The following is a 27,087-nucleotide window of genomic DNA, read 5'->3' as shown; positions in this document are numbered from 1 at the left end:
AACTCTAATTGTTTCCTGACTTTACAGTCTCCAGCTGTGTATGATAATCAGGGGGAAATGGCCAATGGCACAGAGGTGAGGAGGTTCCTTTTGGAGGATTCAAACCCTGCACATGGCATAAAGGTGCTCACTGAAAGGTACAGTCTTTTTCCTTACAAAAGTGATAGCGTTGGTTGGAGCTCCCTGTAAGGATCTGATCTGCTCAGGGAAAACGCAGCAGTATATGAGGTCATGTATCAAAGATTTTTTTGTGTGGTTTTTGGTTTTGTGGATGTAGAGGAATTAATCTCTGTGATTTTATATGTGGTAGTTAGGACACTATAATTTTTATGGTGTGGGAGTTTTCTAGAGACTATATATATGTGTGTGTATATATATGTATATATCCTGATAGATAGTTGTTACTGAATATGTAGTGACAGTCAGCAATGGAATGCAAACTTTCAGTCCAGGAAGCGGTTATGTTATCTCTGTATTTTAAATGCAATGTAGACCTAAGGATGCAATTATGTAGAATACCTCTTTTAAAGTGATTTATGAAGAGACTACTATACCAATGAGTTGATTCATGAAAAGACTAGTATGCTTCAGAACTGCCTCCATGACACAAGAAGTGAAACTTGAGTTAAATACTACTGCCAATATTGCCTTGCTGTTTGCTGTTTATGAGGAATTTATTTAATTGGGCAGAGTGCTGTTTCTGTGTTTTTAGTGAGCTTAGCTGGGAGAAGGAATTCACTGAAATTTTCTTGTTACTTCCAAAAAAAGAATGAAGATACTAGTAGAAATCTGTCAAGTTTCTTTTTTTGGGGGGGGGGGGTTAAAGGATTCAATATTTCCTTATTTCATTGACTGGTATCACTTTGTAGAACTTAAGAGATTTTCTGTATGATGGTGAATCCAGAAGTACTTAGCATATTCTGGCTCATTGATCTAAAATATATATAAAAAAATCTGTGAAATAAAAAAAATTTCTTACAGTAGTTGTTGATGTAATATAGTGATATTCACTAAAAACATATAGATAAAATTATGTGAGAAATTTTTTTAAAATTGTTTTAAAAATCACGATAAAGTTTTGGCATTCTCTACTGTATGAAAAGAATTGTAAACTTGTGTGCATCTACAACCATACATACACATACACGTATATAAATAACTTTATTACAGAATTTTTAAGCAAGTTTCATGACTTTGGGGACTGGAGTCTTGGTTCCTGTGTGTATGGGGTTAGCAAAAGCTATTCTGGAAGGAATAGTGCACACGTGGACAAGTAATATTATGTGTTTATGGTGCCTATAAGCTATTTGAGTTAGAACTATTTTCTGAACTTTGGGAATGTCTCCTAAAAAAATACAGAGGGAAAATGAAGTGAAAAAGAGTGAGGGAAGGAGACCGGAAAAATAGTTAATTTAGGGGGTCAGTTTGCTGGACTTACAGTCCTCATCAGATCGTTCTCTGCTCTGTTAAAACGTATATTGTTGGAGGGTGTGGGAAGAGGGAGAGATATGGTGATGGGGGAAGAGGAGTTGTTTATTTTTAAAACAATATTTTTATTTTGTTTTTTAAAAATAAACAAAACTTTATGACAAGACTTGTGTGATTAGCACAGTTGACTGAGACTGTAATTATTCATTCTCTTCTGCCATTTTAGACTGAACATCATGTGTTACACTTTTAAAATGGGATGTAAGAGTGCATGACTACTGTCCCAGTGGGCATCTCGCAAAGATGTGCATAGTATTTTTTGAGCCCATCTCAATGAGAAATTGATTTTTAACTAAATGAATGTTCATATGCTGATTCATGTTCATACTGGGAACTCTTCCTGCATTATTGATTTATGCATGGTTGGCACAATTTATATTAAATATATAAAGGAAAGGTTGTAAATTAGTTGAACTGTTATTTAACATAGTACATATAGACCTGAAAAGTACAGATGCGATCATAGCATAACTTCCTGACTGCGAGTTATAAAAATCACATCTTCAAAATTCTGTAGTTCTACATAAGAATTAATTCATTATTCTAAATTATTGTGATTGTAATCCCAAACTCTCAGTGAAGGAATTCACAGGTGTTGAGTTTCCAAATCATCAATGAAGGAACTTACTGGTTTTAATGCCAGATTAGTCTTTAATGAAACACTTATGCTCTGTTTTACAGAGAAAGGAATTCTAAATAGATATTCATTGTATGACTTTATACACAAGCAGTCATTTTAAGTGAAGATTATTTGCTTCACTATCTTTTTTTTTTTTTTAGGGAATGAAACTCATATGCGGCTTTGCTTTGTTTCTGAGAGAACTTCCTGATGAAATACAGACAATTAGATTTCCTTAATGAACTTGAGAAAAACAAATGGTTTTAAATGACTCTTCATCCAGGCCTTGTACAATTTTCTTCTCTTGGTATCAATAAGTTACTAAAAAGTAATTTAAAAAATACTAATCAGAAGTTACAATTGTACTTATGATAGCTAGAAAGATCCAGTACTTCAGTAAGAAACTTGAATCTAATGCTATTTCAAATGTTAGTGAGAAGTGTTGAATTTAAGGATATAAACAGAGTCACGAAGGGTCAGTCCAAAGCTCAGTTTAGCCTTGTTTCCTGCCTCTAGTAGGAATCTAATAGGCTAGATGCTTTGAGAGAAAAATATATAGAGAAAAGGAAATGCAGTTGTACTTCTCTTTTATATCCATCCTTCTATGCCTTATGGATTTCCTCAACAACAGGCTGTATCCAGAAGATTGGCAATACAGGGAATTGGTGCCTTATTTAGAAAAAAACTGATCCGAAGTTTTGAGGCATCGTAATGGATTAGGTCTTGCAGTACCACACCTGTTTTTGTTTATTCACTAAATTATATTATATATGTTCTTAGGTGTAGAAATAGTTCTCTTTCTTAAGGTACCATGAGTGCAAATGTGGAAACCTGAGAACAGGAGTGATGATGACTGTTAAAAAGCCCGCATCTGTTAACAACCTCTCTGTGTGCATGCAAATATATATTCATATGCTATCAAACTGCAGTCCTGGAGGGTTTCTGCCATTAACCCTTGTACTGAATTTTTTCATACATCCTGTGTTACTGGTTAAAAGAAAAAAAAATTGGCCCATTGTTTTATACCAAAACAGGCTGGAGGCTATGAATTATGGATAGACAAGATAACACTGAATTGTATTCTTTTGCTAAATTTAGATTAAAGCCCCTTAGACCAAAAGTCTGATGAACCAGAATTGAAAAAAACACAATGGCTAATTCAATATGTACAGGTCATACAGTAGATGTAACAGCTGTGTAGTGTATGCTTCACTGACCAGCATATGCTGCTACTCTGAAAGAAAAAGAGTAAGCTTAGGACTTGACACTTTAAAAAAAAAAAAAAAAAAATCATGTTTCTGTGACATTATATTACAGAAAGCCTCCTGTATTTCATAAGCTGACTTTGATCAGTACTGTGTAAAGTGTCTAACAGATCTGAAACTCTTACTAAATATAGTCTATCAAAGTTGCATATAATTATCAGACTCATTGAACTGAAGAGTTATTTACAGCTATGTTGTGTTTCTTCAGCCTTTATGGTTGCACTTCTGATGATAGCAGTCATCTACAGAAATGCCACTGAACATCAAATGTACTACTTAAGTGGTACTGATCATTTAAATGTGTACATTATTAATTTCCACATAAAATAGGATTACATATGCATTCGAAACTATTTTATTAACGGCTCCTGTTCACTGGAACAATGGTTTTCACTCTCTGTGGGCTTTCAGTGTACTTGATTGATTTGGCATCTATATTTTAATCCTTCCTTTTCAGAAATTTCATGTCTGATTTAAGTGAAGTCTGTAGTAAGTAAATGTCAGAATGTAGGTAGTGTATTTGAAATAAAGTGCATCTTACCCTTAGAGTTTAGCTTAATTGTGTCAAATAACAAATCAAATCAAATGGCAGAATCAAGCTTCAGCATTAAGTTTTCCTCCACAGTGCAATTGCTAGGGTTTCTTTAAGGAAGGAACTTTCAAAGAGGATCAGACTCACTGGGTACCTTTTGCTACAGTGGTTCTCAGTGTTTTGTTTCTTGGGGATGCATTAAAGTGTGGAACATCACTCTAGACATAATTGAAAACTAGCAGCGAATGTTAAAATCTATTGATAGCTGACTATCTGCAATAACTACTCAGAAAACCTACTGCTGTACTATTTGGGCCTGATTTACCATTGTGTAATCCCAATGAAATCACTGCACTGAAAAAGGAGTCTGTATTTAGTTTGGCTAATGATCTGTGAATTCCTGGAAATATCTTACCCAGTTTGTTATCACTTTAAAAAAACCAAAGCAACCATAAAGTGATTAGGGCACTATTTCTTATCTTCATTTTAAAAACTCTAACAGGTTATCTTTTTCTCTTAGCATTAGGCTCAGGGATGCTTTAATATATGTATAACTTAAATCATCAGTGAAAGTAAGATAATTCAGTAAGTACTGAGACACTATCAGCATGAGCTGGTAACCAGTTGCTTCTCATAATTATCTGCTCATCCTTGATAGGTGGTAATGTATTCGTTCAGGCTTATGCTAGTAGTAGTTGCTTATGTAGTAGTCGTGCCCTGGCAATCCTACTTCTTCTACAACACTATTACCACTAGGAAGAGTAAGGTATCTAGATGATGACTTTCTTTCCAATATGCCTTCCGTTTTCAGGAACATGTATATGGTTGATACAAGCTACCATGTATTTGCTGATTTTGTGGTATCCTTGAAAGTGGTACCATAGTAAAATTGGTTGGCCTTATAATTCAGCCCAAATAATGGAAGTTTTTAGTAATTATTAGGATCTGATAATAAACTTCCTTTAAAATGAAATGGGTCTTCTGCAGTTGGGCTATGGGTAGGAGAATCAAAAAATGAAATATACCTTCTGTAGGCAAAATGTGCAGATGTGTCATGTGAAGTTGTTATATAACCTGAAGAGTCAGGGAGGAAATGTTTATTCAGCTCAGTGAACAAGTACTGGAGTGAGGTTCACAACTTTAGGACACTAAATTAAACATCATCAGTGCAAGAAGGGAACAGGCTACAGATTTCATGTACTGCTATGGTGATGTCTTCACAAAACTATGAAGAAAAATGTGTAGGAAAACTTTTCTAGCACTAGAACTCTTAAGAACTGTTTTTCTCCTGTTGTGTTATTAGCTTTGCTAGTACATTCTCTTGTGCTGTTGTGAAAGCATACCACGCTGATTTGCAAAGAAGGAATAACGGTACCAACTCCATTTTACTTAACAGTTGAAAGGGCTTGAGAGAGCGCAAGGCTATCTCCTCTGTAGGTTTCAATATGTATATATTCAAATAATGCATCAAAACCAAAATAATACATAAAAAATACATTAAAAATTAGTAAGTTCTGAGTTGCTGAAGAGATTATTTTAGACATAAGTTTCTAGTGGCACTCCATGTGTCATTTCTTCATTTCCTTTTGTACTCAGTTTAAGGGTTTTGTCTACATGTAGACACTGGGGAAAATTAATCTGAATGAATTTTGAAAGTGTGTAAGTGAAACCCTAAGTAGGCACCCTTATCCAGAATCAAAGTAGCTTTAATTCAATTCAGCTGAATTGAATTAATATGGAAATGAATTCAGCTAAATTGAATTAAGGCCACTTAGTTACGAAGGAAATTATCAATAGAAATGTCTAAGTACAGTTTATTAATTTACTTTAAATTAGGACTTTTAATAACTTGTTCTAACTCTTCTCGATCATCCCTTGCACACATTCTCAACACATGTACACTCTTGAGATTTTCCCAAAAATTTTCCTGTGGAGTATAAGAGGCTCATTCTATAATGCTTCTGTCATGACAACTTTGTCTTTGTTTGCTTAATCAGTCTTGAAAACAGATAATTTTCCTCTCCCCTTTTCTCCATTTAACCTTGTTACTGCATTCTGGTTGACTGTTTTCTTCTATTAAGCCATGCAGGAGGACTGACTGACCTCTCATTATCCCAATAAGAAATAAGGTAGATCATTTTAACTGTGGAACTACATACTGAAAAATGCTGTACACCTTTTATCACATGGCATCACTATAGCTCCAAAAGCTATGTTACAGCTGAAATGGACATTTGCAAAACACAATGTTCAGAAATTGCTGGGAAGGTTTCAGAGTCTACATGCATGCTCAGGGTGATTTGCTTGACCATAACATCTTTGAGATGTCTTTATCAACAGTTTCATACTGTTACATAATAGTAGCTTTCTTAGTAATTACCTTACAGTCCCATGCACTCTTAAACAAAAACAAATTTAAAGTAAAAAAAAAAAATAAAGTGAAAGGATATACAAAATGATTCAGATATTTCTTTATGATCTATAAACAGCAATAAAATGAAAATGCAGTAAGTATAAATTTCCTGGAGTTATGTCACATAACAGGGTCGTGCAGCCAAGCCAGGCAGAGCACAGCATAAAACTTAATAAAAATACATATTAATTCCTCAAATGTTATCTCTGTAGAGTAAACAAGCCTGTAAGTCTACAGAACTGAATGAAGGAAAACGTATCAGTGAGGAGCCTCAGGTACATAAAATTTTCATAAAGCTGCTGACAGCATGTGTCAAGATATCCAGCTGCTTTTGTCATCTTGTATCTGTTTATATTTTCCTATGGTATTGGCTCCTAGGTACTTATTTTGTAGTACAAGCACCTTATAACCCTTAAGCAGCAAGATAAATGCTTAGAGCTGATTCAGTTAGACTACTGTTTGCTGGAGTAAATCCTGCTTCTTCCTGCCTAATCGCAGAAAGCTTTGCTGGCTATGCGGCTATGTTTTGTAAAGAGGCATAAATCTCATACTGTTTGAAAGAAGTGTCTGCATTTTCAGGTTCATCATGTCTAACTGTATTCAGACAAACTTGTTGGAATTTGTTGTATTCCTACAGGTTGTGAGACTTGTAGAGTAGGAAGAGAGTAAGAGTAGTGAATCCATCAGATCTATACCTGTTATCCAATCCATGGCAAAGTACAGGAGCATTACAGTAGTAAATCCTGCTTCAGTGGTTATTGCCATAGGATGGACAGGCCATCCTTCCCAATTGACTTCCCAGAGCATTAGATACATAGAAATCCATAATAAGAGAAGAATATTGTATGAAGGAGTTACAATTTGTTTTAAGACCAGCTACTCTGAAATCCATGTGTTCTCACATCAAGTCACAATGCCATCCTCTTTCTTTTTTAAATACTACTCCTTACAATGTTTTGAAAAATTAGCAACAGATTATTTTTTAAAACAACTAATTTTTTATCCTTGCCTAAGAATTCCTTAGAACTTAAATAAGACCTTCTAAAGCCTTGGCTATGAGGAATTTGCTTATTGATTAAGCAAATCTAGAATAATCACTACAAATTAAGATAATCAGAACTGTTTTCACCCATTCTTTTCACTACTTTTTCAATCTCTTCTATGACATTTTTATTTCTTTCCTTTACTGTGATGTTTATTATGTCCTTTTTTTAGGATTTATTTTTCCATTGATTCTGTTTTCTCTAGAGGAAGGCAATGCATTAGAAACTAATCAGGTAATTTGTTTCTTTTTCCAATAATGTACTAATGCATTGCTTATCACTTAAACTAATCTTTAGTTCTTTTGGGCTGGCTTTGAATTTTTTCCTTTCTCTTCTCTTGGCAAAAGAAGCTGTCAGGCACATCTTGCCCTTCAGCTTCTTGTGATGCTTCTGCATATGCTCTGCAGATAAGGTGACTGCCATTCTATAACAGGGAGAAAACCTCATGATAAAGATGTTAAGGCCTGCATACACATTTCCATTTTTGCAGTGCAAAAATTTTCAAGAAACGGGTGGTTTATTATCATATAAAGACAGAATATAGTCTATGGAGTGTTGTGTGGCTCCCGTAGGCAGAGAAGTATTTGAAAGATCTATGTTATAGTTTTTTTCTGATATTTTTTTCTAATACAAACTGAAAATTTGGTAAAAGAATTATATTTTCAGTAACTATAAGAATTGATAGTTGTGATTGCCCAAGGTTAAAATTATTTTGAAAGTGGGATTTTTTCAATTAAAATCTAAAAAAATTCCAGCAGGAATTTTAGACATAATAAATGTAAAAACTTTTGCTGAATTGTTTCAATAAGTTTTAATCATTTGAATATTCTTCCATGAGTCTCTGAGTAAAATATAATACAAATATAATACTACAAAATAGTAGGCAGACTGTAGATGATGTTTGTATTTGGTAAACTAAAGATGTCTGTTTGCTGGGGAAAAAAATCCAAAAGGCAGTTTGGCTTTTTTCTTGTACTGAGTGTTTGCTTAGCCCACAATCAAAATAAAACAATGTCATTGTGGAGAAAGCATTTATGAACAGGAAGACTCATCTTAACTGAGCAGAGGCACTTGCCTTGACAAGCGATGAAGCAACAGCAAGAAGGTAATACGCAGTTGCCTCTGTGTAAATCTCTGCAGAGGGCTCTTCGTGTCACCTAACCATTTCCCTGAGCTCCCCAAATAAAATAGCTGAGAAAAGGTAGATCCTTCTAAAAAGCCATTTAGAGCACCTGTCTTAAAATCCAAATGTCACAGCTAACCACGCATTTACTGAAGCTCAAAGTTTTGGTGCTTAAACACAGTGGTTTCATATACTCCACTGCTCTTTGCAACCACTCTCCAGTACAGAGTAACTCGGAAAAACTTAGTTAACAATGATAACTGATGGACATGACTTCTCTCTGTGTATCTTTATCCAGATGTACCTAAAATTTTAAACCTTTATGACTATTGATGGTGATGCTTATATCCCTCACTTTAGATAAGGTTTCTTACAAAGATTCCAAATTACATCTGTCACAGCAATAATAACGTCACTTTATGCACCTACTTGATGAAACTATTGGCAAACACATTTAGGGGGAAGTTTTTGGACGAATTTATTGACCAAAGACTTCTGTGTTTTTCTTTGATTTCAAAGAAGTCAACAAAGGTTTCTGAGGTGACAAATATGTTGCACTGTCTCGTAATTCTGATCTCAGTTTTCAAAAGACAGGAATTAGAGAAGCTTGCATTATACTTCATATTGATGCTATTTTTTTTTAATACAATGAAAACCTAATTCACATTGTTGGGGACCAAGTCTTGTCATGAGTTCTTTTTCGCAGCCCAATATAAGATATTGATAAAGGTCAGTATAACACTGACAAAGTTATTAAAATGTTGAAAGCGTACAGGTCAGGTATTACAAGAAATGACCTATAGCTTTGAGAAAAAGAATCAAATTAGCTCTGAACACAGCAATATCTTTATTAGCATTCTACTCAGCAATGTATGTATAGTTTTAAAATTGTACATGTACTGGATAATGCAGGTAAAATAGATTAAAGGTTTAAGTTTTAACTGGTTTTGTCAGGTGCTTTGAGAATAGTTTGATGTTGAGATAAAAGCTACTGCTGCTTGGAGGACACAAGGGAAATTTCTTGCTTTGAGAGGATGAGTCCTTTTTTGCCTCTGGTAAATATATGGTAAGCTTGGAGTAATGGAGATGCAACTTAATTTTTTTGATGAGTAACATGCATCATTATGAAAAAGGGAGGAGGATTTTATTAGCTGCCTAGGTTATCAAATAATGCTCTGTCAACAAATTAAGCATAGTTTTAACAAGGTTTCTTAAACTTTAATTTCAGGTAAAAATCTGTGTTCTAATAAACAGCAAGGATTCACAACGTTTTCAGGAAAACGGGATGTCATTCTGATTCAAAAAGTCTGTGAGAGAGGCAAGGTACAATCTCCTAGCAAAATAGTTAAGAGTTTAACCTACTGATACTGTTGCAGTAATTTTATATAAATATTGACCTCTGGCCTCAGTATTATGAGAAATCATGCATGTCTAGTATAATGGGGAAAAAAGGGGAAATTGTAGTTGTTGCTGTATACCATTAATACACCTTACCAGGGCTTCATGGGAAGGACTTCAATAGACAGAGAGTAGTATTTGCAGATGGTTTGGGAGAATTTGAGAGGTAGAAGCCATATGCAAAGTATATTTCAGTAATAAAGGAATTAAAAAATTAAATACAATTAACACTAAATTATGTGCAATTACTTTAGCTTTCATGAAAAAAAGCTTTTTAGCTTTTTGAAAAAGAAAAAGCAGCATAAATTCTGACAGATCAAAATTCTAATGATCAATGAAAATTATTGCAAATTTTAGCCTTTACATCTTTCCTCATTTCCCTTTTGGGGAAGCTCTATTCTTTTTCTTTTTCCATGATCTTCCAACAGTTCAAGATAACTATGTGTAGATAAGACTTTCAGACTTCATAGGTAAATTTTTTTTTAGCTTGCATTGAAATCTTTGCAGCAAACCTATAAACTAGCCAAAATATTACACCTATGTTATGTACAACATCAACCAAGCAGCCTTCAGTTCATGTGTTTAGTATTCACCTGTTTACTTTTGCATCACTCGTGTTTTTCTTGTGAAAGCACTGATTATTTTCCTCCAAATTAAAGAAATTCAATGCGTAATCATTAGACAGACTCCTTGGAGACTATCTTAATAACAACTAGGTAGATAATTAGAAAACAACTAGATTAGGTAATTGGAAAAAAAAGACACAGAGTACACATTGAGCCAAAAGTAGGTTTTATTGTTGAATTGCTATAGATTCTTTTTCCTCGGCAAATTTTTTGTATTATTTAAACATATGCAACATAAACCATGTAAAAATAGCTCAGCAACTGCTTCATTAAGTTTTATAAATACCTAAATTACCGTAACTACTACCGCTGACATAAGAGAAGCTGAATAAAACTTTACTCATTATATTTCAGTTTTTTAACAACATGCTTCAGTCCTAAATATATAAATAAATCAAAATAAATGTGTTATTGTAATGAAATAGGATAAAAGATGTGCACATTCACAGTGCGTTTACTGTGCATAGTTTACTAGAAAATAATCGTAAAAGCCCTCTGGAAGCACTAACAAGAATTGACCAACAGAGTACAAACTTTCACATATTGTACAGCTATTGAAAAACATCTGTCCAGTCATTCTGCCAGTCAGATATTCTTCCACAGAGATATATTTATATTTAAACAATAGAACAGCTTTCTTTTTGTTATTTTGTAATTTACTAGTCCTTCTCTAGGTTCTTTGATCTCTGATTATTTGCAACAATTCAATATAGTTGTGGTAAATTATATTAATCAGCACTTGCATATTTTTCTGCTTTTCTTTGACAAAGGTTAGTTGGTATCAGGCTAATAATTTTCAACTGTTAAATATTCACGCAAGTCAGCCAAAGAGAAATATTAAACCTTTTATTTTTCTGATTACTGGTAATGTGGTAATGTGTGGGGAAAAATTACTCATATTACCAACATTATAAACCACAAATGCCTTTCTTGAAAGGACTGCAATTAAGGAAGGTGTCCTCACTAGTGCCCGTTCTTGGTTTGTTTGCATTGTTGAGGTTATCAAGAAGAGCAAGCAGTAACTCTATGCTGGTGCTTTCTGCTTTTCTTACCACTGCAGACTGCAGAAAAGAGGTCTGTTGTGTCGTTAATCTTGTTAGAAGTGGTCTGACTTTCTCTTCTTTTTCTGAAATGTCCACTAGATCAAATTTAGGTGGAGAGGCTGAAATAAATAATTATTTACTTGGTGTGGCTGATGCATTCTCTGCTGACCTTACCAGGATGAAAGAGATTTAGTGTCAGTAAGGCCAAGTGATGGACAAAATCATGTTGTAAAGTAAAATATAACCTCTCTTAAAGCCTCAGTATTGCTAACTGCTATCAGATAAATAAATCTGAGGTTTAGATACCCACAGTTTTATAAGAAGTGAGATATTTATCACTGCCCTTTGTCTCTAGAAATGTCTACCTCCCTTTTCATATTAAGATTGATGGACTCAGGTGTGAGCAGGCATATCACAATTTCATATTGTGAAATCATATGCATCTATACATGGTTTGGGCCTGTCTGATGTCAGATGGCTGTTTTCAAGACTACTTAAAGAAAATTAGTTTGCACTAACAGAAAATAGGAGTTGAAAGTATTAAAATATGCTTGCAGTAGTTAGCCTATAAATGATGCATCGAAAGTGTTAGTTTTAAAAGGGGTGAATAATTGATATGCAAATAAAATTGAAGTCTGTACACAGAAAAACAGCATTAGAATTTATCTTAAATTTTATGTAAATAATTTCCTTACTGTTGTAGCTGGCATAGGTTTGACGTAAAATATTTACATAATACAAATTATAGTATGCCCTACCTACTATCACATGGTGAGCAGCTAGCAATCTCATGGAACAGGAAATTTTACTGCTGCCCTTTCTTCCACGTGTTTAGATTAGTTCCATGTCTTTTTGAAAGCTTGAAATGAATTCACTTTTTAATCCTTTGTGGTTTACCATAATAAATAAAGAAGTTGTAAGAAACATATTGGGATAATAGAAAAAGGAACCAGCGGTTACTGATCTGTCTTAATATATTAAAATTCAAACTTCTGTCTTAAAAGTCATTGAGAAAAGAAAAAACAGTTAGTCCTTTTTATCAAAATCTATTGATGTGAAAGTCTGAAAGTACCACAAGTGATTTATAAATTTTGGGGACCGTTTTTTCTGAACACTTTTAATGCACGTGCAATTTTTTTCTCAGTTAACATCTTATGGCAGCATATATTTACTTGTCAGGCAAACAGGAGGAAAAAAAAGTATCATTTAGTCTCCCTCTAGGAGAGACAAACTTGTAGACGTTGCTAGTGACAATGAGCAAGGTAGGGATGGGAAACTGAATAAAGTGTTTGCTTACAGTCATACTAAACAGGGGAAAGCAGTGAAAAAAATGTCATTTGTAGAATGATTTAGATTTTTGTTATAGAATGTATATACATATATATATATGTGTGTATCTGTGAGAGAAATTCTCGGTGAAAAGTCTCTTCTAGGGATTTAAATTAAATCTTATTAGTTTTGTACCCTGTGGTGCCAATACTGAACCCAAGGGACCTCCCTAGTGCTATTGCATTCCTTCTCAGTACAGATGACCTTACCGGTACTTTTTTTTTAAAAACAAAACCACAAACAAACAAAAAAAAAAAAGGAAAAAACAAAATAGAGAATAGTGAGGGGCTGCTCTAGATCTCTTGGATCATCTGCATTTAGCCAACAGAAAAATTCAAGAATAAAAGTTTATCCGAACTTGGATTTTCTGCATCTTGGCTTTTGTTAATATAATTTTAGTCTTGTTTGCTGGGCTTGGGGTTTCGGTTGGTGGTTGTTGATTTTTTTTTTTTTTGAAAAGTCATGGATACTCTTTAGTGGCTAGTTTCAGGCCATTCTCTTCTTTCTGTGTTTGAATTTCAGTATTATCTGTCCTACTTACTAGCTGGTCAAATTTTCACCAGTTTTGAAATACAGTTGGGTGCTTTCATTTTGATGTTTAATGTCTTCCAGAACGGTGTAGATAATGTTTCTTGATGGTGAACCCATTTGGGCTCCTGTGCCACCCTTGTAACACTTCTCAGGCCATCACTGGGGTGAGTCTTCCAATGCTTTAATTTCATTTTCTGACTTCTTATTCCTCTTACTGGTAACAAACCACACAATAGAACAGCTTCCTTTAAGAGGCAACTTCTTTCCACACTTCTCTAACTCCGCAGAATTAGCGGGAATTCTTACTCCTTGTCTATTTCTTGGTCTGTTCTTGCTGTTAGCTCAATTATGGAGGGACTGGTGAATCTCCGCCCAAACTCCCTCTTACCTTGTATTCCACTAACCATAGAATATCACAAGCGAGGAAGATGACTTCTAAATTTTGAGCTCTTGAACAGCATTTTCAAAAACAAACAGAAAACCCCACCCCTTGTAACAGAAAATAACCTGCTTTGTTGAACTGTTGGAAGCTAAATAGATACAGTAGTCATATACAGCAGTCATAGGAAAGGAGGAGTCCAGACAATATGATCACATATGTATCAGAATTCATTATCCTAATCTCTTCCTGGTGAATCTGATTGACAAATTAAAATACCAACTCTAGTACTAGCTGATTTTTCTTCTGCAGTTTTATAAGTCAGAAGACACAATGAAAGTTTTAATACACAGGTGGTTTTGTTTGCCTGTCAATAGAGACAGAAGAATGTATTGGAGAGAACTTGTTTCAGTCTGTATCATTAAGAAGCAAAATTGGGTGGATATTCTTGTTGACTGATTTTTATTACTGAGAATGATGTCGTTATCAGAGTTTAGTGATGAGTCTACATTTGCTAAAAAAGGCTGATTTTGTTGTGTTTTAATGAGTCATTGATGCATTATCCATCATTAGTGACCTTAGACATCTGAACTAAATTGCTTTCTTTTTTAAATCAGGAAAATGTAGCATAATTTTTCCCATAATTTTCTCAGATTATAATGACTTGAAAGACATTCTGTTTGCCTATAATTAGCTGTGCTAGAAGTTGAAAGAAATTTAAGTTTTATGTTGCTACATTTCAACTGCAGAGATGTTTGTCACAACTGAAGTCCTAGAAAGTGAAATCATTTGCATATGTAAGGAACAACAGACAAAGCCCACGGGCAAGCTCCTAGACAGTACACACTTCCCAACACTGTCACTAAAATGCTTGCGTTTTGACCTAAAGAGAGCCCCCTAAAGACTGAAATGGTAATTCTGTTTTCATATCCATTTAATCCTTGTTTTTTCTGACAAGAGTGGTAGTATGGTTGCCAGATCCAATTGTGATAATGTTTTATTTCTGTATGGACAAATGAACATAAGAATTAAAGAAAAACATGAGAAAACACGTAAATAATTTTATATGGAACACTGATTGAACAGCTCAGGTGATTACGATTTGACTACTACTTTTAAAGCTAGATTCAGTGGTAGTATAAATGTGAGAATTCCTGAATAATTCCATTTCTAGCAGACAAATACTGAAAGAAGCTGTCTCTTTCCATAACTTCTGCTCCCCTGTGAAGAAGGGGATATGCCAGAATAGCTACTTACACTCTGGAAGTCCCATTCTTACTTCAAGTTATAGACTCTACAAATAATTTGTTTTAAAGCTCAAAGTGTATTGACATACAAAATTTAAATTAATGCCTTATTGTTATCAGGATATCCTTCTCAGATTTAAAAAAAAAAAAAATCATTTAAAATTATTTTCAGCTACTTTTGAAAATAAAAGTAATCATTTTTTTCTCAAAAGGTAGTTGTAGCTGTCATATTTACCAAGGAAGTTAGATTTTTTTTTTTCTCCCCTTAATCTTAAGTTTCTATGGAATTATACAACCTGAGAATTTCAGTAGAATATGGCTCTCTTCTGTGGTAAGAGCACAACCACAAAGTAAATAATCCTTCATGCAGGCATGACACTTTTTTCCTTTCTCTTTTTTTTTTTTTTTTTTAAATCCAGCTGGAAAGTAAATAGGAGAGGGAAGGTAATATACAAATTCCACTTACAAGGCTAAAGAGTTTGGGTAATTAAAACTAATTCCTATGTTTGTCCTTAGCTGTAGCTACTGAACTTAATGAAATAATATACTGCAATTAATTTAAATCTTCAGTGTTTCAATCTTCTTATTTGGCACCCTGGTCATTAATTACTTTGAGTTATTTATCAAACAAGTTAAAGGTACAAATCCAACCAAAGAGGGAGGAAATTTTCCTTCTCCTTTGACAAATGTAAGTCTTGATGCCTGCTCTTACAAAAATAACTCATTTTAGGGATCTGAACTTGGGCATAGAGATATCAAATCTGAAACTTTTGGAATATAAGTGTTGAAAAATCTCTTAGAAGAACAGTCTTCAGAAACACAAATTATTTTTGGGTTTTCTTTAGAAAAATGATCTTCTCAAGTTTTTCATCAGAAATCAGATCCTTCAAAACACTTCAGAATATCTTTAGTTTCTGACTGTTGACTCCTGTTTCCCAATTTATCTGTCTGTAGTGAATTCCCTAAAGGCTGAGACCATCTGGTCCTTCAGTTTATTTAACTGTTTCTCAGTTTTTGTGAGCCTTGAATTAAAACTGTCAGGCTCAAGGTTTATAACCATAATGATTTCTCAGACATCATTAATTTTAATGTTTCCAGGATCTGTTCCATTTTTGCTCTTAGTCTTATCTCCCACAGGAGTAAGAGCTTCCTTTCTTTTAGAATATGCTTTAAAAGTGGATTAAAAAGAAATAACTGGGGGGGAATCACTGAGTTGCAATCCAAATCTTTATCAGAGTTATTTTAAATTCTCATATTCCATATTTTGTATATCAAATAGCTGTTGATGCATTTTCTTGCTTTCATTTAACCTTCCATTAAACATAGAAATAATTCTATTTTGCCAGTGGGCAAACTTCCTCTAATGTAGGTGGTGGTTATACATAGTAAGTGAACGTGTAACAGTACATTAGTTATTAATACATTATGTAAGAGTTAACCAGCTAGTCTCAAAATACCTCTGGGAAGCTAATAAGTATTATTTATCCTCGTTTTTTATAATTGAGAAGATGAAGCCTGTTTGATAGGAAGAGGATTGACTTAAGTATTCAAGGGTTCAAGTGCTTTCCTGTCAAGACTAAATGAGAGATACTCAGAGGACATTATTCTTCCCTTCCCTCCTAAGTCTCTGGTACTAAGGCCAAGACAAAGGTTTGTTGTTTTGTTTGTTTTTTTTTTAATTCCTGCTTCAGAAGTTTGAAAGAATGATGAGAATGATCATAGGTCATAGAAATACAAGAGATGTAACAAAACCATAAGCAGCTAAAAAGTCATTTGTATAGCAGATGTAGTCCTTACAAATAACATTGTGGGTTTTTTTCTGTGTACAGACACTGATTTATAAATGCTGATGTTATCTTTCACCTCTCTGCTATAGGAATTTAATATTTAGTATACATTCAGTTAAACTTGCACATCTTTTGCTCTACTGGCAGAACTAGTTGCCATTTACTATCCCAGTGAAAGACAGTGAAATCTTAAATATGTTTTTATGGATCTTTTATGATTATATATATTGTATGTCAGTCTTGTCATTGATTTAAAAAAAAGTCTCAATAGTTCACTAAAAAATAATACTTTGGGGATCATTATCACTGCATAAAACCAGAAGTTTAATATTGATACAGACATGAAAGATGAAAATATATATATTGATCATGACTTTATAGTGGTTATTTTAAATGCCCAGAGCAAGAACTTATATGGTATAGGAGATAAATTACAGAAACGTCCAGGGATCTGTGATGGTTTGCTTACATTCTTGTTTAAGGAACCTTAAATATTATCCTTTTAGAAAGTGGGATTGTACCATATGATAAAGTACTTAAGAAAAAGGCTACCACATAATGTGACCCTTGAGTCACATCATAGAATGGTTTGGGTTGGAAGGGACCTTAAAGATCATTTAGTTCCAACCCCCCTGCCATGGGCAGAGACACTTTTCACTAGACCAGGTTGCTCAAAGCCCCATCCAACCTGGCTTTGAAAACTTCCAGGGAGGGGGCATCCACAACTCCTCTGGGTAACCTGTTCCGGTGCCTCACCACCCTCATAGTAAAGAACTTCTTACTAATATCTAATCTAAATTTTTCCATTGCTACCATCACAGCTCCTTTGATTTCCATTGTTATGGCCTGTATTACATGTTTATTCACAGAATGAACAAGATTCCGAGTGAACAAGGGTCTAGCAGACCTTAATAAGGGATCCTTTGTAAGGATCTCTGTACTTTTTCATGATAGGCTTGCAGTTCTTTTTGGTGGCTCTCACATCTCAGGTGTCCCATGAACCTTGAAGAAAGGTATAATGCTTTTGTTAAAGCTCATCTAAACTAGGACAAGTATATTTCAGTCTTAAAAATTGAGTTATCATCTGCTGAAGTATCAGGTCAACCGTATTTCACACTTCAATATTAATGATTTTAGAAGTGGTTTGCCTGGAGGAGGGCAGCAGACTCACAATTTTAAACATGTTAATGTGTACATATAAGAGGAGAGTTTTAAGAAATATTCAATACTAGTTTTAAGACAATCTCTCTTTTTTTTTTTTTTTTAATCAGAAGTGGAAACAGTTTTAGGATTTTAGCAGCCCATATTATGTGTCAGTTGGTGATAACATAATAGCCAGTCTCACTGCTTAGGAAATCAAGGATGCACTCTCATTCTTTAGTTAAGATAAAGTTGGCCTGCTCATTCACAGGGTAGAAATGTGCTCTCCCTCATGGTATCAGAGGTGGAGGTGACAGGAGTAGTGTGGGTCACCAGGGGAAAGAAAATTCTTGGCCTATTATCTCTTTCTTCTTGCTAAAAAACAGAGAGGACTAATAAGGCAGCGCCACAAAACACATCATCTTGGCTACTCCAAGTACAACTCGGCTTTTATTACAAAGATATAGTTGGTTGTTCAGAATCATGCTCCACTGCTAGATACCATCATATAGATTGGTTTTGTGACTTAGCGTCACCAGGATAATCATGACCTGTGTACGGCTGTTAATAGGATGCAAGAGAGAAGTTGCCTTTTGGTTTTACAACAGAAGGGCTGTTGTACTGTCTGTACAACAGACAACACAAAATGCTTTAAACGTGAGTCTGGTATTTGATCTGTGTTTCATTACAATTGTAGAAAATGGCCAGGACAGGAGCTCGTGCATAAGAAGGAGTTTCCGTTTAAAATACTGTGTGTGTATGGTGGGCAGATAGTTGCTGCATTTCTGTTACTGCCCAGAAGGCGCTTCTGTTCTGCAGGTTCCTGTCTTTACTTCTAGGTGTCCAGGAATGTTCAACACAGTCAAATTCTAGAACTACTAGAAAAAAGATCTGATATACTACATCTTTTGGAAAATAAGATTAGAGAAGTGTCTGCAATGGGCATGAGATGGGTAGAACAGGAGCAATCTGTGAAACAGATGAAAATGGGAAGGACTGCCAAGTACTTCTAGTTGCATAATATAGCTGTAGACATGTTAATAATATTCCTGATGTCTCTTCTGCGTTTTGATGAGGAGTCTACCCCAGCTATAAAATACAGCCATATTCATCAAATCTCTTTTTAGGCTTTCTTGTCCCATGGACAGATGAATTAATTAATCATTTCATCTTTAGTAACAAATTTAGTAGCAAAGTAGGCCTCCCCTATTTCTTGCTGATAAGTACTGCTCATCACTTTTATAAGTAACATATTCAGATCAGAAGAATACACCTTAAAAATAAGACTTTCTTCTGTACATAAAAGAAAACTGTAGTTAAAGCCAGTTAAAGAAGACAAAGTTGTGACATCTTTAATGAAATTATTTATTTCCTCAAGCTGGATCAGCTTGGCACATCCATGCTTATTTTTTTTATTACTACATTTAATCTAAAAGCCTATGATGTTCTTGGGGATACTGGCTAATTTTTTCTTGTTTAGAACCATTAATAATCTTCAAGAAATACATCCTTCTTCAGACTGTATATCGCTTTGCGCTATCGTAACGATCACTTTAGTTGCATGTGAAGCCCTTTGTGTGACCTTCCTGCAAGCACCTGTTGTCTTTGTTGTGCTGCCTAAGCATAATTAATGGCACTCTGCTAGTGGAAAGGGTTGAGTGCTAATTTGTCATAGAAAGCTTGATAGAAAGGTTTTGCACTCCTTGTACTTTGAGTGCTACTGTAGCAGTACATTTATGTTTAGAAGGTATAATTATTATTTCATGTTAAGCGTCAGCTAAATAACATCCCAAATGAGTAAGACAGCATGGAGTCCTGCCTTGTCAATTAGAAATTACTGAATTAGTAATATTTAACATTAATACTATTGCGCAGACATCATGCAAATATATGAAAATAAGGTCACTTGTCCTAGTGATTTTAAATTAAAACTTTTTATGTAAATACATCAATAGAGTATGTAGAATTTCCTGTGTAAGATCTTGTTTCATTGTAGATTTTTAGAATCACATCTTTAACTTGTATATATTGTGAATGGTATTAATCAGTTGATACCAGTGGAAGTTCCATCTGTAAAGACTAAAACTGCAATCACTACATTTACACTGAATATTAAATTGAGGTTTATTCTGCATTTGATTCCTAATTCATACTGTTCCCATTTCAATTTCAAAAAACTTTAACCTTAACTTAAAATATAGCGTAGTCCAGCTTTGAAACTCTGGGCAGGCGTATATGTCAGAGATTAGCATTGTGGTCCAGCTCACCTCTAACATGTATTTTGAGCAGAGCTGAGTCTGCATCTAGTTACCTCAGTTGGCTTAGCTGATTCCTGAGCTTTGGGACAAAGAAAAAGTGCAGGAATTTTCCCAGTCCTCCCCAGAAAGGAAGAAAAAGTGTTCTCAGCTTTTCCAAACTGCAGCATCTATATCCTTTCAGATGATGTGACCAGAGACCAGGAAGATGGAGGAGGACTGTATAACCACATGCATGGGCTAGGTTATGACCAGCCACCCTCAAGTGGGGTCATTATTGGGATGTCCCTTTAGTTAGGAATTTTCCTTGCTTTTCTACCTTGAATATTTACCCTTGGACAAAACCTAGGTCTCAGGTTTACTAGCATTCTCCTGCACTTCACACATTGTCAAATGACTGTTCAGGTGCTAAAATCAAAATCTCAGTAGAGTTTTAAATTAAGGATTAGAACATAGCTGTAAATTAAAAGGAATGTGATTATCTGCAGGTAAGCAAAGACAGTGAAAATTAACACTGATTGCTAGGAATGACTGGATAGATACTTCTCTGTTTACAGTTATTAACTAGATGCTGCTTGGAGGATATTTCTCTGGTTTTCTCATTTACGGGTGATAAAATTATTTCTAGAATGTAAAATAAACTTTAACTCTCTCGGTATTAGGACATATTTAGTGCAATGCCATTCAAGGATATTTTACCACAAGAGGAACGTATTTGCCTATGCCTACCAGAAAAAGGCATCCAAATGCAAATGTACAAATCTTAGGCTGTTGGACTGTTATATGACAAAATGCATTATTACAAAGAAGATTGACAGAGTTAACTTGATTCCCTCATGTTGTGCCTTATTAAGCACTCTATCTCAATATTACAGACTTAATTAGCTGGAATCATAGTTACATCACCTTCAATGGTGGGGATAATTGATGTGAGCTGAAGTGAGTCTAATAGGCTTGACCTTCAGTCAGTTATGTGAATGGTTAAGAACTTAAATACATGCTATATTTACCATCTCACTGAAGTTTCAAAGTGATCAAGTGTCCAAAAGAAAGAGCTGCAGAAGTCAATGCTGAGGAAGTCAAGTGCAGGCATACACACCCTTGAAACGTAGCTGGAAGTTGAACTTTTCAGACAGTGAAAACAGCCTGAAGTGAAAACAGCCTCGGCTCTTTCACAACAGAATACCCTCCGCCTGTTCCCATGAAGGTCTTGAAGTCACAACCTATGCATATACTATGGGAGGAGGTAGGTCTTCTAAGTGGCCTGTGCTTATTCCTTCATGTAGGATACAGCCCATGAATTTCAAAGGCCTTTGTAAAGATACGGTGTGTAAGTATCATCCTTAACTAACTGATGCTGAACCTAGGATACATCAGTAAAGAACTAAGAACATACAAATGGCTCAGACTAAAGATTAATCAACTTGTTATGTAGTCTTTGGCAGTGGCTAAAAGGAAGTGCTTAGGGAAGGGTGTCAGAACAGGGCTAGCCTGAAGAGAGAGTGACCCAGAACACTTCTCCAGCCTCCACCAGTTTGCAGCTCTGGGTTTTCTTGCACAGTCTTGACTAGGGAAATATAATGAGTTGTTATTATTAGGGGCTTTTTTAGAGAAAAAGGCAGAATTGTGACTTAGGATAAACTGTTTTAAACTTCAGGTGAAGCATGGATTTGGTCTGTGACTATTGGGCATACTGTTGTACTTTTTTGTACTAATAACAGCTCAGCTAGAAAAGACAGTAGAGCACTGGACTTCAGTGAAAATCAGATGCTGAATCTGCAATAATGTTTGTGTTTCAGTAAATGACAGCTGAGAAACTTTCTCTGAATAGAAAATGAGGACATTTCTGAAAGTCTTACTGTTAGTAATGAAAATTACAGCACTTTCAGTGTTGCATAGTGCATATTCTGCCAAAATAGTATACTTAATATCTGGTATTCAGCATCTTGTGTGATGTGATGCCCTTGGCTGAAAGGCCTGATATACACTGCCCTGCCTGTAAATGGTCATGACAGAACTATGCCAAAGGAGCTGCCTCTCATATGTACTTGCTTTTTCTTATTTTAGGACCTAAAGAAAGCTTATAGGGTTCCTGTGCTGAGAAATGAATTTAGTAATTAATATCACTAAAATATTAATTATTAAATTAGAAATAATCATGCAATTCTTGTAGGCTCCTAGAAATGACTACTTAACACGAGTAGCTAAAAATAATCTTTTCAAATACTTCAAAATAGTTGCACTGGCTTTGAAGTTACTAAGTTTATTCTCTAACCCAATATATGGTAAAGATTCAGTGATACACTGTTTCTGAGTTCTGTAGAAATTATCTTGCTTTTGTATAACTCTCCCTGAGAATTTTGACTTAGGGCTTTTTAAAATATATATATATACACACACACTCTTAAATATCTATATATGTAAGTATGATAATAGCAGAAGTATAAAAATTTATGCTTAATCTTGACTGTTCACAAATATGTTCCAGAATAACTTCACAGCTTAAGAAATATTGCTGTCATGGTCACTTACTCCACTGATACTTCATTTATGATTTGCTGGCAGCTAAGATGAGGTCTTACTCTTTTGGATAATCTGACTATTTGATTTTATTTGGGTAGTACTTTAGAGATACTTTAAGATTGCTCTCTCTTTCAGTAGATCAGGAAATGGAAAACAGACTAACATATTTACAATACTATTTGTTATTTTGGGAAATTAATTTTAATGCTGTGTAGAAGCATCAGGTATACAATCCTATCCTTCAGGTTCAAGTCCCAGTGATTTTCAGCTGTTCTGGTCCATGGGATATTGGTATAGTTTCACTGGTGGTGTAGACCAACTTGGAAACTTTACTTCCATTGGTTGGTATACAGTATCTATAAATTTATTTTTCTTAGTACTTTTTTATAGACCTCTTAGAATTAGTCCACAGATTCTCAGACATCCATGGTCCATGTGTTGAAATCTGTTGACTAAATAGGGTTGACGTAATTCATCAGCTAGCCAGGCAATGAAACTTAGGTTATTGGCTTTTTGCCTGTGAAGAAGGCTCAGATAGGGAAGAGGAAAAATTAGCTCTCTTCATATTTTATTTCTCTTGGAGTAACAGCTCCAATATTTTTTTTTAACGTGTCAGCTGTTATAAGCTTTCCATACTTTTAGGTGGAGTGCCTTTAGTTGTCTAGCTTGCCTTTTATAAAACTGACATGTTTTGTATCAAATAGATGGTTGCTTCAACATATCGTAAAACACAATCACTTTTCTATAAAAATGGACTAAACTCCTCTTTATACCCTTCGACAAATTCATTTTACAAGCAACTGCAAAATACTGCATTTCACTCTGGTAGGCCATAAGTTGTATATATTGAGTTACAATGCCCTGACAGTGGTCTTCTATATCTAGGAAGAGTAAGTGACCCAGTAAAAAATATATAAAACTGTTACCCAGAGATTGTTACTAGAAATTGTGCTTTGTGTAGCAGTAGATCCTTAGTCTTCTCTGATTGTCATCTTCTGAATCTTCTAAATTATATTTAAAAGGCAAGCACACACACCCCCACAATTGCTTAGTTCTGTATCATTCATTATTTAATGAATAAGTACTTCAGCTATTTGAGTGAAATGTGGATTTTGATATTGGAAGCCTGTAATTATTCATAATGTTGCCTTCCACTCTGTAATAATGACATATCCTAAACCTCAAGTGTCCCATATAGAGAAGACTGCTAACAAAAGACACCCAGTAGTTGCAAAAAAATAGTCTCTGATAGTATTGGTATCTGTCTCATTTGCTTGAGACGATAACACAATCATTTCTCAGAAAAAGGGAAAAATAAAAACAGTACAATGACCTCTGTCTTGACTTTCTGTGCAGGCAGGCATTTCCTTTATTGTATTTTATTATGACAGGTAAATTTTCATTCTACCTATCTCATTCTAAAGAGAAATGCCAAAGAATTAGTGACTTTAGATTATTTAGTTATGTTCCATGTGGTCACACCACTGTATCTTAATGTTAGATTTTACCTCCATGAAATTTATTAAGAATTTCTTCTTTTAAGAACAGATGCAGAACAGGCTTCAATATTTCCATAGACTAAATACAAAGATTACCTTAAAGTCTCATGCAGTAAATAGAAATACTGTATTTAGAAATACTTAATAATATTTCAGGAGAACTTCCCATGTTTTCTTATAGCATGAGACAATAAGCCACATTTTAATGAATAGACTGGGGAGGGGAGTGTTTCTATCTTCTCTCAGTTGGTGTCAAATCATTCCCTCCCACCTGAGGCCACTAAAGTGGTCAAAGTTTGTGTGCATGGCATGGGAGGGAGGGAACATTTATACAAAACAAAGATAAATATTTCTGGGTGTTAGCCAAAAAAAGAGAAATTGGCTTTTTTTTCTCTGCGTGAATACACCCTTCTTCAGAAAGTTTTGTTGGAAAGGTTAAAAAGTTCATTCCCCCAGCATAACATTAGTGTTTATGCAACATTTTTGTTCCGTTCAGTCTTTCCCACAGAATCAAATATTGCTTATGGCACTAATAAGGTTATGCCACCACTGTCCTGTTGGGAATTTTTTCTGTGTTGCTAAATCCACTTCTTTTTCTATTCCAAGAACTCTCGTTTGAAGAGAATTTCATTTGGCCCATTGCATCTTCATTTTGCTGCCCTGCAATGGAAAATACCCGCGCTTCATTCTTCATGTGAGCCTCAGAATGTCTTTCAGGGCAAGCGCAGGGAGGAGAGAAGGTTGATGAACTCTGAGAAATTTTGGCATGTTTATAAATTGTTTTAAGTTAATGCATGTAATCTTTTCTAAGGCAGTTGCTTTGAAAGCTTTCTGACATCTGTTGGCACTGCTGATGAATTTCCAGCTATGAGATCCATATGGTATGATGGGAACATCGTTTGAGTTGAAGATTTGTTAAAATGTACCCTAACTGCCAAATCCTGTTGATGTTGCAGAGTGTCTTCTCAATTATCATTTGCTTATCTCAAGTAATTTATTTCTGTATTCCATTGCCTTTTTCGGTAATACGTGATTTGCGATCTCTCCAGTGGAACTCTCCTTAATCACACAGACTTGCTTATTAACTGTCATAGAAGGACTATGTTTTAGCAATATCTAGGTCTTCTGTTGCTTTGTTTACAGGTATCTGTACCTTCAGAAGAATTTTGTGCTTCTTCTCTGTACAAATTATTAAATATATTCATATATACATACACAAACACAGTGTTTGCATTTTAATGCATAAATAAACATTGAATAAAATTAGTACCAAAGCTAAATATCATGTTGCAAGGATCCAGAGGAAAAATAGTTTTTTTCATCTGAACTAAACAATTAAAAAGAAAAAAAAGTTTAGTTATATAATCCCAAACCAGTAAGGCATGGAGATGCCTTGGGACAACTTAAAAAGCTTAGAAGATGACTCCTATCTGAAAAGTAGCCAAATCCACCTTTCTAATCAAAGAACCAAGCAACAATTTGTACAGGTTAAGAACTCAAAATGTAGATAGTGCACAGCTAATCCTATGAAGATATTTCCAAGAATAGACAAAGATTCTTTTTTAAAGTATAGCATGTTAAAAAATGCTGCTTCCTTGAATAAAAAAAAATGTTGTGGAATAAAAAGTTGTCCTCTAAAAAGCTAGTATTTTAGCTTTCGATAAATACATGGTTTAAAATAAAGCAATTGTAAAGCTTCTAAAATAAAATGTATTTACCTGCTATGCAGAAATGGCTGATTGGGGTGTTATTAACATGTAATAATGATGTTTCTCTCCCTGTTACCTCTTCCTTGAGTCATGTGTGCTCAGAAAGAGAGGCCTAGGCTAATTTGTGTTAAGTAACCATTTGCAAGATGGACCTGTAAGATTATAAAATGTAACCATAAAGTTGATATGAATAAAAGGTCTTCATTAGAATTTTCTGTATTGAAAGCACTCCAGTTTTTACAAAGAAGTGGTATAAACCATTTTCCCATGCGCAGGCAATACAACATGATATGGAACATGCCTCTTAAACCATTAAGAAGTTATTGTGAGCTGTAACTGATGTATTAAAATATTGAAACAAAATCTGTAATATATATAAACTTTGCTTCTGATTTTGTGTTAATTTTTCTATTCCAGTGCAGATTTAAGCACAAGCTGGGAGAAATTCATAAACGCCCACGCTGCAACTGTGATAAATTGAATTTACTTTTGGACAGGATGGAGTCTTTATGGTCAGAATACAGATAGTTTCACTGCTAAGAACTGTAAAGCAAAGAGCTTGTCATGGTAGTTAGCACAGCTCTTATTTGTGCGGTAGAGGGATAGCTACAGAACGGTAATACTATTTCTGTTCAAAGTTGGAGTCTATTCTATGTCTTGTCATTTGGTTAACTTCTGAAAATTAAGTTAAACACTTTTAGTGAAGATCTGAGTACTTTGGGTAAAGATGCTGAGATCTCTTGAAGTCATCAGATTATCTAGTAAACCTAAATACAATCAAAGGCTTTTTAATGTTTAATGTTAATGTTATTTCTTAGGTTAAGATACATTGCAGATATTTCTTCCTCCTTATCCACTAGACTAATTACTCTGACCAAAAAGAAATTAAATTAAGTTGGCTTAATATGCTTAATATGATTTGTTCTTGACAAATCTGTGTTGTCTGTTTATTATCTTATTATCCCCAGGTGCTTGGAAATTGATTTTTTTGAATAATTCGTTCTAGTAAATTTTCAGATATCCCAATTCAATCAACTAGTCTGTGAATCCCAAGATACATATAAAAAGGAGGGAAGAAAAATATAAGTTCTGGTTTTGTTGCCTTAGTTCTGAGACTTCCCCCTCGTCCGTATGTTGT

The 27,087-nt window shown here is 34.6% G+C and overlaps 1 protein-coding gene and 1 long non-coding RNA gene across 2 annotated transcripts in view; both read left to right on the top strand.

Annotated features, from left to right (window-relative positions):
- ADGRA1 (adhesion G protein-coupled receptor A1) overlaps nucleotides 1-27,087 on the top strand; it is a 285,341-nt gene that overhangs the window by 169,746 nt on the left and 88,508 nt on the right. The window lies entirely within an intron of this gene.
- On the top strand, nucleotides 169-25,768 carry LOC148054834 (uncharacterized). Its single transcript, XR_015706802.1, has 4 exons — nucleotides 169-228; nucleotides 9,712-9,806; nucleotides 13,492-13,574; nucleotides 24,847-25,768. It is a non-coding gene; the product is annotated as an uncharacterized LOC148054834 (long non-coding RNA).

The sequence above is a fragment of the Nipponia nippon genome, unplaced genomic scaffold, assembly GCF_047370975.1.
Source record: "Nipponia nippon isolate SJK-2023a ecotype South Korea unplaced genomic scaffold, ASM4737097v1 scaffold_3, whole genome shotgun sequence".
Taxonomy (NCBI): Eukaryota; Metazoa; Chordata; class Aves; order Pelecaniformes; family Threskiornithidae; genus Nipponia; species Nipponia nippon.
Note: the sequence above shows the minus strand (reverse complement) of the source record. Positions and strands in the feature narration are given on the sequence as shown.